This window comes from Dipodomys spectabilis, unplaced genomic scaffold, assembly GCF_019054845.1.
Source record: "Dipodomys spectabilis isolate Male_0828 unplaced genomic scaffold, ASM1905484v1 ptg000127l, whole genome shotgun sequence".
Lineage (NCBI taxonomy): Eukaryota > Metazoa > Chordata > Mammalia > Rodentia > Heteromyidae > Dipodomys > Dipodomys spectabilis.
In genome coordinates this window covers 2419690-2429599 of record NW_024870804.1, presented here as the reverse complement: position 1 = coordinate 2429599, position 9910 = coordinate 2419690, and the positions used below count along the sequence as shown (strand labels likewise).

Here is a 9910-nt window from a genome sequence, read left to right as displayed (position 1 = left end):
AATCTGAGGATTGCAGGTCAAAGCCAGCCTGAGTAGGAAAGTCTGTGAGACTCTTTTTAAAATTTGTTTTACTTTTATTTTTGTCAGTTGTCAGGCTTGAACTCCGGGCCTGAGTGCTTTCCTGGGCTCTTCAGCTCCAGGTGAGCACTCTACGGCTTGAGCCACAGCACCACTTCCAGTTTTCCAGTGGCATATCGGAGATAAGAATCTAGTTTCCTATTCGGGCTGGCTTTGAACCATGATCCTCAGATCTCAGCCTCCTGAGTAGCTAGGTTTACAGGCATGAGCCACCGGCACCCGGCTGTGAGACTCTTATCTCCAATGAAACATCAGCGGCTCAGTGGTAGAGTGCTTGCCTTGCGTGCATGAGTTCCTCGGTTCGATTCCTCAGCACCACACAAGCAGAAAAAGCCAGAAGTGGCACTGTGGCTCAAGTGGTAGAGCGCTAGCCTTGAGCTGAAGAGCTGAGGGACAGCGCCCAGGCCCAGAGTTCAGGCCCCATGACTGGCAAAAAAAAAAAAAAGAAACATCAGCAAACTGGAAGTGACGTTGTGGCTCAAAGTGGTAGAGTGCTAGCCTTGAGCAAAAGAGCTCAAGGACAGCACCCAGGCCCTGAGTTTAAGCCCTATGACTAACAAATAACTAATTAACTAAATAAAAATATATTCAGTTTAAAAAATCAGTTTGTTGAATGATATCTCCTTTGTAAAACTACATAAAGACAAAATAGTAACAATAACAATAACAACAGCAATAATAGTACTTTCCTTTATACCACAAGTTGAGTGGAGAACTGAAAGGTGGCTATAATTTATTTGTGCTTTCCTCTCTTCCTTTTCAACAAGGAACACCGATCACTTTTGCAAAAGTTATTTTTAAGTGCCACATAGTGTACTTAAGTGCACACCCGCATGCACGCATGTGTGCACACAGACAAAACACCCCAAAAAGCAAAAGCACCCCGTTGTTCCAGCATCTGTGGTCTCTGCACCCTGGCTTGGCTGTGGCAGGGCTGGGCTTGCATGTGATCTGTTTTTGCTGCATGTCCGGAACAAATGTATGAATCACCAGAGAACCTGGTCAGCAGGCCAGAGAGGAAGTGGCTGGTAGAGAAAGGCTGGGTGGGGCAGCAAATGAAGGGCTACACACACACGCACGCACGCGCACACACACACACACACACACGCACGCACGCACGCGCGCACCCCTTGGGTGCCCTACTAGACTAGCCAGCTTGCTTTCTGCCTGATGGGGCCTAGTAGATGAAGGGTGTTCAAGGTGGGGAGGGAAGAGAGAGGAGAGAGGAGAAAAGGGGGAGGGGAGGGAAGGGGAAAGGAGGAGAGGGGGAGAGGGTAGGAGGGAGAATGAATAGGAGATTGGTGGTTTAGTACTGCTAGGAAATGGTCTGATTAGGGGCTGGGAAGTTGGCTCAGTGATAGAGCACATGCCTTGCATGCCTGAGGCCCTGGGTTCGATTCCTCCGCACCACATAAGCGAAGAAGAAAAAAGCCGGGAGTGGTGCTGTGGCTCAAGTGGTAGAGCGCTAGCCTTGAGCTGAAGAGCTGAGGGACAGCGCCCAGGCCCAGAGTTCAGGCCCCATGACTGGACCCAAAAAATAAATAAATAAAAGAAAATGGTCTGATTAATCAGGTGTGGGTGGCTCTAATCCAGGCTACTCAGAAGACTGAGCTCTGAGGGTCTTGTTTTGAAGCCAGACTGAGCAGGAAAGACTGCGCAACTCTTTTTTTTTTTTTTCCAGTTGTGGGGCTTGAACTCTGGGCCTGGGTGCTGTCCCTCAGCTCTTCAGCTCAAGGCTAGCGCTCTACCACTTGAACCACAGCGCCACTTTTGGTTTTCTGGTGGTTTATTGGAGATAAGAGTCTCACAGACTTTCCTGCCCAGGCTGGCTTTGAATCTTAATCCTCAGATCTCAGCTTCCTGAGTAGCTAGGATGACAGTTGTGAGCCACCGGTACCTGGCTGGTGAAACTCTTATTTCCAATTAACCACCAAAAGCAAGCTGTGGAGTTGTGACTCAAGTGGTACAGTGCACATCTACTGGAAAATGCTTTAAGCGACTGTGGGAAGGTGATCTACAGAGAACTCTGCCTTCTTCCTTTCCCTCCAGGGGTGACCATTCAGAAGGGCAGGACCTAGTCCAGTCATGTCTGGATATAGAAGTTGGGTGACTCTTAGGCTCTAGTCAGGAGCATTTGCCTCTTAACTCTATATTCAAATGCATGAAAATCTTTTTTTTTTTTTTTGGGTCCGGTCGTGGGGCCTGAACTCTGGGCCTGGGCGCTGTCCCTCAGCTCTTCAACTCAAGGCTAGTGCTCTACCACTTGAGCCACATCGCCACTTCCGGCTTTTTTCTTTTTGCTTATGTGGTGCTGAGGAATTGAACCCAGGGCCTCAGGCATGCAAGGCAAGCACTCTACCACTGAGCCACCTTCCCAGCCCTGCATGAAAATCTTAACCAAGAAGGAAAAACCAAAGCTGGGCCTGTAACTCTGTGGTAGAATAGCATGCTTAGCACGGGTGAAGTTCTGGGGGTGATCCCCAGCACCAGAAAAACAAAAAAAGCAAGAAGAGATGGGTCCTGGGGGGTCATACCTGTAATCCTAACTACTCAAGAGGCTGAGATATGAGGATTGTAGTTTGAAGCCAGTCCCAGCTGAAAAGTCCTCCATAAGACATTATCTCCAATCAATAAAAAACAAACTAGAAGTGGAGTTGTAGAGCACCAGAAAAAGCCAAGAGAGAGTAGAGGCCCTCAGTTCCAAGTCCCAGTACCAGCATAAGAAAAGAAAGAAAGAAAGATAAAAAAGCTGTCTGGGTACAAGCCGCTCATATCTGCTACTCAGGAGGCTGAGACCTGAGGATCACAGTTCAAAGCCAGCTCAGGCAGGAAAGTTTGTGAGACTCTTTTCTCCAATGAACCCACCAGAAAACCAGAAGCAAAGCTATAGCTCAAAGTGGTAGAGTCCTACCCTTGAGCAAAACAGCTCAGGGACAGTGCCCAGGCAATGAGTTCAAGTGTCATGACTGACAACAACAAAAAAGCCACTTTTTCTACAATTGTGTGTGTGTGTGTGTGTGTGTGTGTGTGTGTGTGTGTGTGCGTGCATGCCAGTATAGGGGCTTGAACTCAGGGCCTAGGTGCTGTCCCTGAGCTTCTTTTGCTCAAGGCTAGCATTCTACCTCTCAAGCCACAGCTTGATTTCCTTGGAAATAAGAATTTCACAAACTTTCCTGTTGGGCTGTCTTTGAACCATGATCCTCTCAGCCTACTGAGTAGCTAAGATTGCAGGTGTGAGCCGCAGGCACCTAGCTCCTAGGATTATTCTTGTGGCCAACTCTGTTCTAGGTCTGGGGGATATAGCACTGGGAGAACAAAACCTGTATTCCTGGAATTGATGTCATAGCAGGGTCCGCCCATTATCAGGCTAGAGAGATCCATAAATATTCACAAGCACGGGCTGAGATTGTGGCTTAGCAGTAGAGTGCTTGCCTAGCATGTATGAAGCCCTGGGTTCAATTCCTTAGTAACACATAAACAGAAAAAGCCAGAAGTGGTGCTGTGGCCCAAGTGGTAGAGCATTAGCCTTGAGCAAAAGAAGTTCAGGTACATTACCCTGGCCCTGAGTTCAAGACCCAGGACTGGTGTGGGGGGAAGATATACATATATATGTATATGTGTATATATATATATATATATATATACATATACATATATATATACATATACATATATATACATATACATATATATGTATATGTATATATATACATATATATGTATATATATACATATACATATGTATATGTATATACATATATATATATACATATATATATATATATATGTACACACACACACTTGCCAGCAGGGAGCTAGGAGGTGTACATGGGATGCTAACAGGTCAATTCCTGGCCACGGACCATGGAGGGTCTGGAGGTGTGGAGTTACCACCATCAATATCCCTTGGTGTTAGGCAGAGATTTCTCTGAATGCTTGGCCTGTATTACCATAATTGATCTTTTTTTTTTTCCCCAGTCCTGGGGCTTGATCTCAGGGTCTGGACACTGTCCCTGAGCTTCTTTTGCTCAAGGCTAGCACTCTGCCACTTTTGCCACAGTGCCAGTTCTGGCTTCATGAACCCAGGGCTTCATGCATGCTGGGCAAGCACTCTACCACTGAGCTACATTCCCAGCCCCATAATTGATCTTTGTTCATTCTCTGACAATCAGAAGAGGGTCTGACACATTGTAGGGGCTCAGGAAATATTTACAGAAAGAAAGCATGGAAGGACTCTTCCCACTCAATCCTGTGAGGTAGCACCTCCATTCCAGCGATGAGCAATACAGGCCCATAGAGAGGGGCATTTCCCCAAGTCACACAGCCAATAAACGCACAGGAGGTTCAATTCGCGCACTGTATTTGCTTCCTATTGCTGCTGGAACAAATGTAATGAGTCGACACAACATAAAATGATTGCTGTTAAGGGGCTGGAAAGGTGGCTCAGTGGTAGAGTGCTTGCCTTGCATGCCTGAGGCCCTGGGTTCGATTCCTCAGCACCATATAAGCAAAAAAAAGATTGCTGTTACTATTCTGGATAGGTCAGACACGTGGGCTCCCCGTTTGGAGGTTCCTGGCCTGTTTCCTGACATCATCCAGCTTGCAAAGGCTCCTTATATTTCTGGGCTTACTCCTGGATTACTCAGTCCCTCCCCTATGCATGTGTACCTCCCATGTATGTGTACCCTACTCTGATTCCTGTCTCTCTCTTGTATGTTTTCTGTGTGTGTGCATGTGTGTGTGGGGGGGGGAGTCAGGGAGCTTGAACTCAGGGCCTGAGCTCTGTCCCTGAGCTCTTTTGCTCAAGGCTAGCGCTCCACCACTTTGAGCCACAGCTCCACTTCCATTTTTCGGGTGGTTCATTGAAGAAAAAAATCTCATGGACTTTCTTACCAGGCTGGCTTAAAAAAAAATTACCTTTTATTTAAAAAACTAAATTTTATTGTAAAGGTGATGTACAGAGGGGTTGCAGTTACATAAGTCAGGTAATGAGTACATTTCCTTTTGAACAGTGTCACCCCCGCCGTCATCCTTTCCAGGCTGACTTTGAACTGAGTGTGTGCACACTGGGATTTGAATTTAGGACCTCATATCCTCACTTGGCCTTTTCTGCTCAAGACTGGTGCTCTGCTATTTGAGCTCCACTTCCAGCTTTGTGCTGGTTAATTGAAGATAAGAGTCTCACTGGGCTGGGAAGGTGGCTCAGTGGTAGAGTGCTTGCCTTGCATGCATGAGGCCCTGGGTTCGATTCCTCAGCACCACATAAGCAGAAAAGGTTGGAAGTGTCGCTGTGGCTCAAGTGGTAGAGTGCTAGCCTTGAGCTGAAGAGCTGAGGGACAGTGCCCAGACCCAGAGTTCAGGCCCCACGACCAGCAAAAAAAAAAAAAAGAGTCTCACAGATTTTCCTGCCTGGACTGGCTTGGAACCACAATGCCCCATGTCAGATGGCTAAGTAGCTAGGATTGATTACAGGTGTGAGCCACAAGCACTGGGCTGGCATCTCTTGTAAGGACCCTGGTGATTACATTGGGAATAAATAGGCTACTTACCCCATCTGAAGATCTTGAATTTAATTCCAGCTGTAAAGTTCCTTTTGCCGCCTAAGGGAATATACTTACATGTTCTTTTTCCAGAGCGTCCTTCAGTTTAACATATCTACTGTCCTTACAGCTCTGGGTGTTGTCTCTTCCTTACTGTTGCAGAGAAATGTATAACCACATGGAAAATCAAGGAAAATAAAACAAACCAAAAAACCTAGGATGATTGGAAACTGCTGTGGAATGAAGGAGGAGCAGGAGGAGGAAGAGGAGGAAGAGGAGAAGGAGGAGGAGGAGGAGGAGGAGGAGGTAGCCATGACAACAGCAATGCCTTGAACTTGCTCTAAAGAGAGTTGAATTTTAGCTACCAGTGTTTGCTTTGTTTTGGGCATGGAATCTAGGCCTTGTACCTGTTGGGCAAGTGCTCTACCACTAAACAAGTTCCATTCTTTTTTAAAAAAAATATTTTCTATTATCTTTACATAGGCTCCATTCTTTTTCTTTTTCTTTTTTAAATTTTAACGATTTGAAGTAGGGCAGAAAGAGGAGGGGGAAATTGGGAGAAAGTGAAGGAAGGGGTGACATTGTCACAAAAGTACTCACCTGACTTATGGAGTGGTAAATCCTCTGTACAACACCTGAATGATAACAATAAAATTATATTTTAAAAAAGATTTGAGGCAGATCTGAGAAATTCTGAAAAGTGGGTAATGAAGGTTTGATGGGCTGGCCTTCAACTGGTTACATTTTTCTAAAATGTCTTGGATCATCAAAAAATCTTGGGAGGCTGGTTACTGCTGGCTATGGCTGGACAACCAGGACAGATTCCCCGGGGTAAAATGGGTTAATATTTCTGACTGAGGGTGCTCACGCCTGCCAAGAAAGCAGCAGAGGGGTCACAGGCTGAACTCTGCAAACCCGGGATTCCGCCTCCCGCCCTGCTTGGAGGAAGCGGCAGCGCAGCACTGCCACCTGGTGGTCGCAGGCAGAATCTCATGGGAAAAGCAAATCAAATTGCACTCGCGCGAGGATGACATCAGCGTTTAACATTTTAAGAGTTCTTCTTTCCTTTTTAGTAATTCATCCCTACCGTCCTTGTTGGGGTCCGTGACGAGACCATCGCGACTAACCGTTTCAAAAAGTTAGGGCCGAGCATAAGTGAGCCACCGGCGCAAACTGAGCATGCGCAAATCTGTGAGGGCGGAGCTTGCACTGCGGGCTGCGTCGTCACACTAACTTTAACTGTGAAGGACGCAGCCAGAAGCGGGCGGTAGCGTGGCCGAGTGGTCTAAGGCGCTGGATTTAGGCTCCAGTCATTTCGATGGCGTGGGTTCGAATCCCACCGCTGCCACACCCGTACCTTTGCTTTTTTTCTACTACGAATGCAACTTTGAATCTCCAAGCCTCATTTCTTCTTCTTTTTAAAAATTTCTTCTTCTTCCTCCTGAGACTATTTCTTTTTTTAAATAAGGGAGAGGAAAAAAATAAGGGAGACGAGAAAGGAATCAGTTCAAGCCTTCTTCACCCTCTAGCCCAGTACACCAATTCTCTCACCAATTCCATTCTTTTCAAACAAAACAAAACAAATAAAAAAGCCATTACACGAGGGGAGAATGATGGTAGGGGTGAATCAGTCGGGATGCATTTTTTATAAGCTGATTTACTGAATGGTAACTCCTTTCTACTACTTAAAGATAATAAAAAACATATTTAAAATTAGAAAATCTAACCTGTTGCAACAATGAGAAGTACAAAATGTCATGTCAAAAACGAGCTTTACAATGTCGGTGTGGGGGGGGGGAGGTGGGGAAGGATTGGGTGGGGGGGAGGGGGGAGGCTGGGAAGGGAGGTAAAGGGTAAACAAAGGAGGAGGCTGCAATGCTTGGTAAGAAATGTATGCATTATCCTGCCCATGTAATTGTAACCCCTCTGTACAGTATGTTCTCAAATAAAATAAAATAAAATTAAAAAAAAAATTAGAAAATCTGCTCATTTTCTTCCAGGGGGGTCTTATCTCAACCCCTCCCCCCCCAACCAGACTCCTCCCCTATCTCCTAAAAAGCTGTCTATGTCTAACTGCTTGTAGGCTGAGGCCACAGGAATTAGGTGTCCTTACCTCTCAAAGCCAAAGAAAGGTGAGAATGACTCTGGATTAGGCTCTGCTTGCCCAGAGCTTTTGGAGGCTCTGCCAGATACCCCAAAACCTCTGGGTCTGGTAGAATGGGCCCCACATTGGGATGTCAACCTTGAGGTCACAGTGTCAACTTCCTATATGGTCTTCAGGCTTGCTTTAGGAGCCCTTGTTTATTCATTCAACAACCAGCTACTAGATCAGAAACCCAGCTCATCCTGAGGTCCCCATTGCCCGAGCAAGGCAATCGTGTAAAACACAGTTACAGATATTTTTATTAATTATCTTTTTAGGTGCCAGTTCTGGGGCTTGAACTCAGGGCCCAGGGCATTCTCCTTTAGCTTTTTCTACTCAAGGCTGGCACTTTACCACTTGAGCCTGAGTAGCTAGGATTACAGGTGTGAGCCATCAGTGCCTGGCTTACTTTCATTATTAATTACACCTCTGAGGGGAGTTCACCAGGAAACTTGCTAACCTGGACCAAGGGAAATAAAGTAATGTTTAGCTGGCCTTGATACTGCATAATAGGCAATTGGAGGTGTCAGTGAGGCCTGGTGCTATGGAGGTAATACAGGAATGTCAGCAGAATGGACCAATAACAAGAGATGAGGCTGAAATTGGGCCCCTGTGACCCATGCTTGTAATCCTAGCTGCTCAAGAGGCTGAGATCTGAGGATCACCATTCAAAGCCAGCCTGAACAGACAAATCCTGCAGACACTTACCTCTAGTTACCCAGCAAAAAGCCAGAAGTGGAGGTGTGGCTCCAGAGCTAGATCACTAGCCTGAAGCACAAAAGCCAAGCTGGGAGCCCCGGGTTCAAGCCCCAGTATTGCCCCTCCTGCCAAGTCATATAAATAAAAGCCATTATCAGGACCCTGGTGGCTCACTTCTGTAATCCTAGTTACTAAGGATATGAAATCTGAGGACCCCATTTGCAAGTCGGCTTGAGTCAGAAAGCCTATGAGAGACTCTTATCTCCAATTGAGCCAGAAGAGGATATATGGCTCAAGTGGTAGAGTGCCAGCCCTGAGTGAAAAAGCCAAGATTGCAAGGTCCTGACTTCAAGCTCCAGCACAGGCAAAAAATACACAAATAAAGTAAAAAATAAAGTCCATGTGGGCTATCAAGCATAGCCATAAAAGATTATTATTGATTACTGCAAGCAGACAATCCCACCTAGCAAAAAGAAGAACACACTCTCTTCCTCACTCACAATAGAGAGACACTTCTGTGATTGCATAGTTCCCCACTACCATAGGTCTTTGATTATTTTCTTCTGTGACAGGAGCCATGTACTAGTTCAGCCAATCCCAGTGAGCACACACACACACACACACACGATCTGTTAACACACTAGTATTTTGGTACCCGCAGTCCATATCAAGATGGAGGTGCAGTTTCTGTGGGAGCAGGGCTGGATTAAGATCTGAGGTAGCCTGGTACTGGTGGCTCACGCCTGTAATCCTAGCTACTCAGGAGGCTGAGATCTGAGAATCGCGGTTCAAAGCCAGCGGGGCAGGAACCTCTGTGAGACTCATCTCCAATTGACTACCAGAAAACCAGAAGTGGTGCAGTGGCTCAAAGTGGTAGTGCTCTAGCCTTGAACAGGAGCACAGGGTCAGTGCCCAGGCCCAGAGCTCAAGCCCTGCAGAGACACACACAAGATCTGTGGCAGTGGTGGTGGTGGTGAGATGATGGAAGGAGTAACACGGATCAAGTCATGTTTTGTACTCATAACCTGACACCATGAATTAACTCCCCTTGTACTACTTAAAACAAATCATTTGAAAGGGAAGTTCGGTGCTCAACCCTTCCTTAAAGAGGCTGGAGATTGCCATCAACAACACATCGAAAGAATATCAAAGCCTTAAATAGGTCCAAATTTTATTTTCTCATCAAAACGATACAAATTTGGAGACATTCAATTCTTTAATTTTCCTTTTTTTCCCCTGGAACTTGCTTGTGCCGTATTTGTACTCATGTTGATGAGTCTTTGCCCAGACTTATAAAGGCCCGGCCAGACTGCAGGGAAGCCCTGGTCCCAGGTGGCCCCGCACCCGGGCTATCAGCCCACGGAGATCGGCGTGAGTGAGGGCAGATCAAACGCACGCGGCTACAACGGGTCTGAAACCCAGGATTACAAAGCGACCTCAGACGTGCTCG

The 9910-nt window shown here is 46.4% G+C and overlaps 1 non-coding gene across 1 annotated transcript; it reads left to right on the top strand.

Annotated features, from left to right (window-relative positions):
- The first annotated feature begins 6884 nt into the window (after positions 1-6884).
- On the top strand, positions 6885-6966 carry Trnal-uag. The gene has a single exon. It is a non-coding gene; the product is annotated as a tRNA-Leu (tRNA).
- The last annotated feature ends 2944 nt before the right edge of the window (positions 6967-9910 follow it).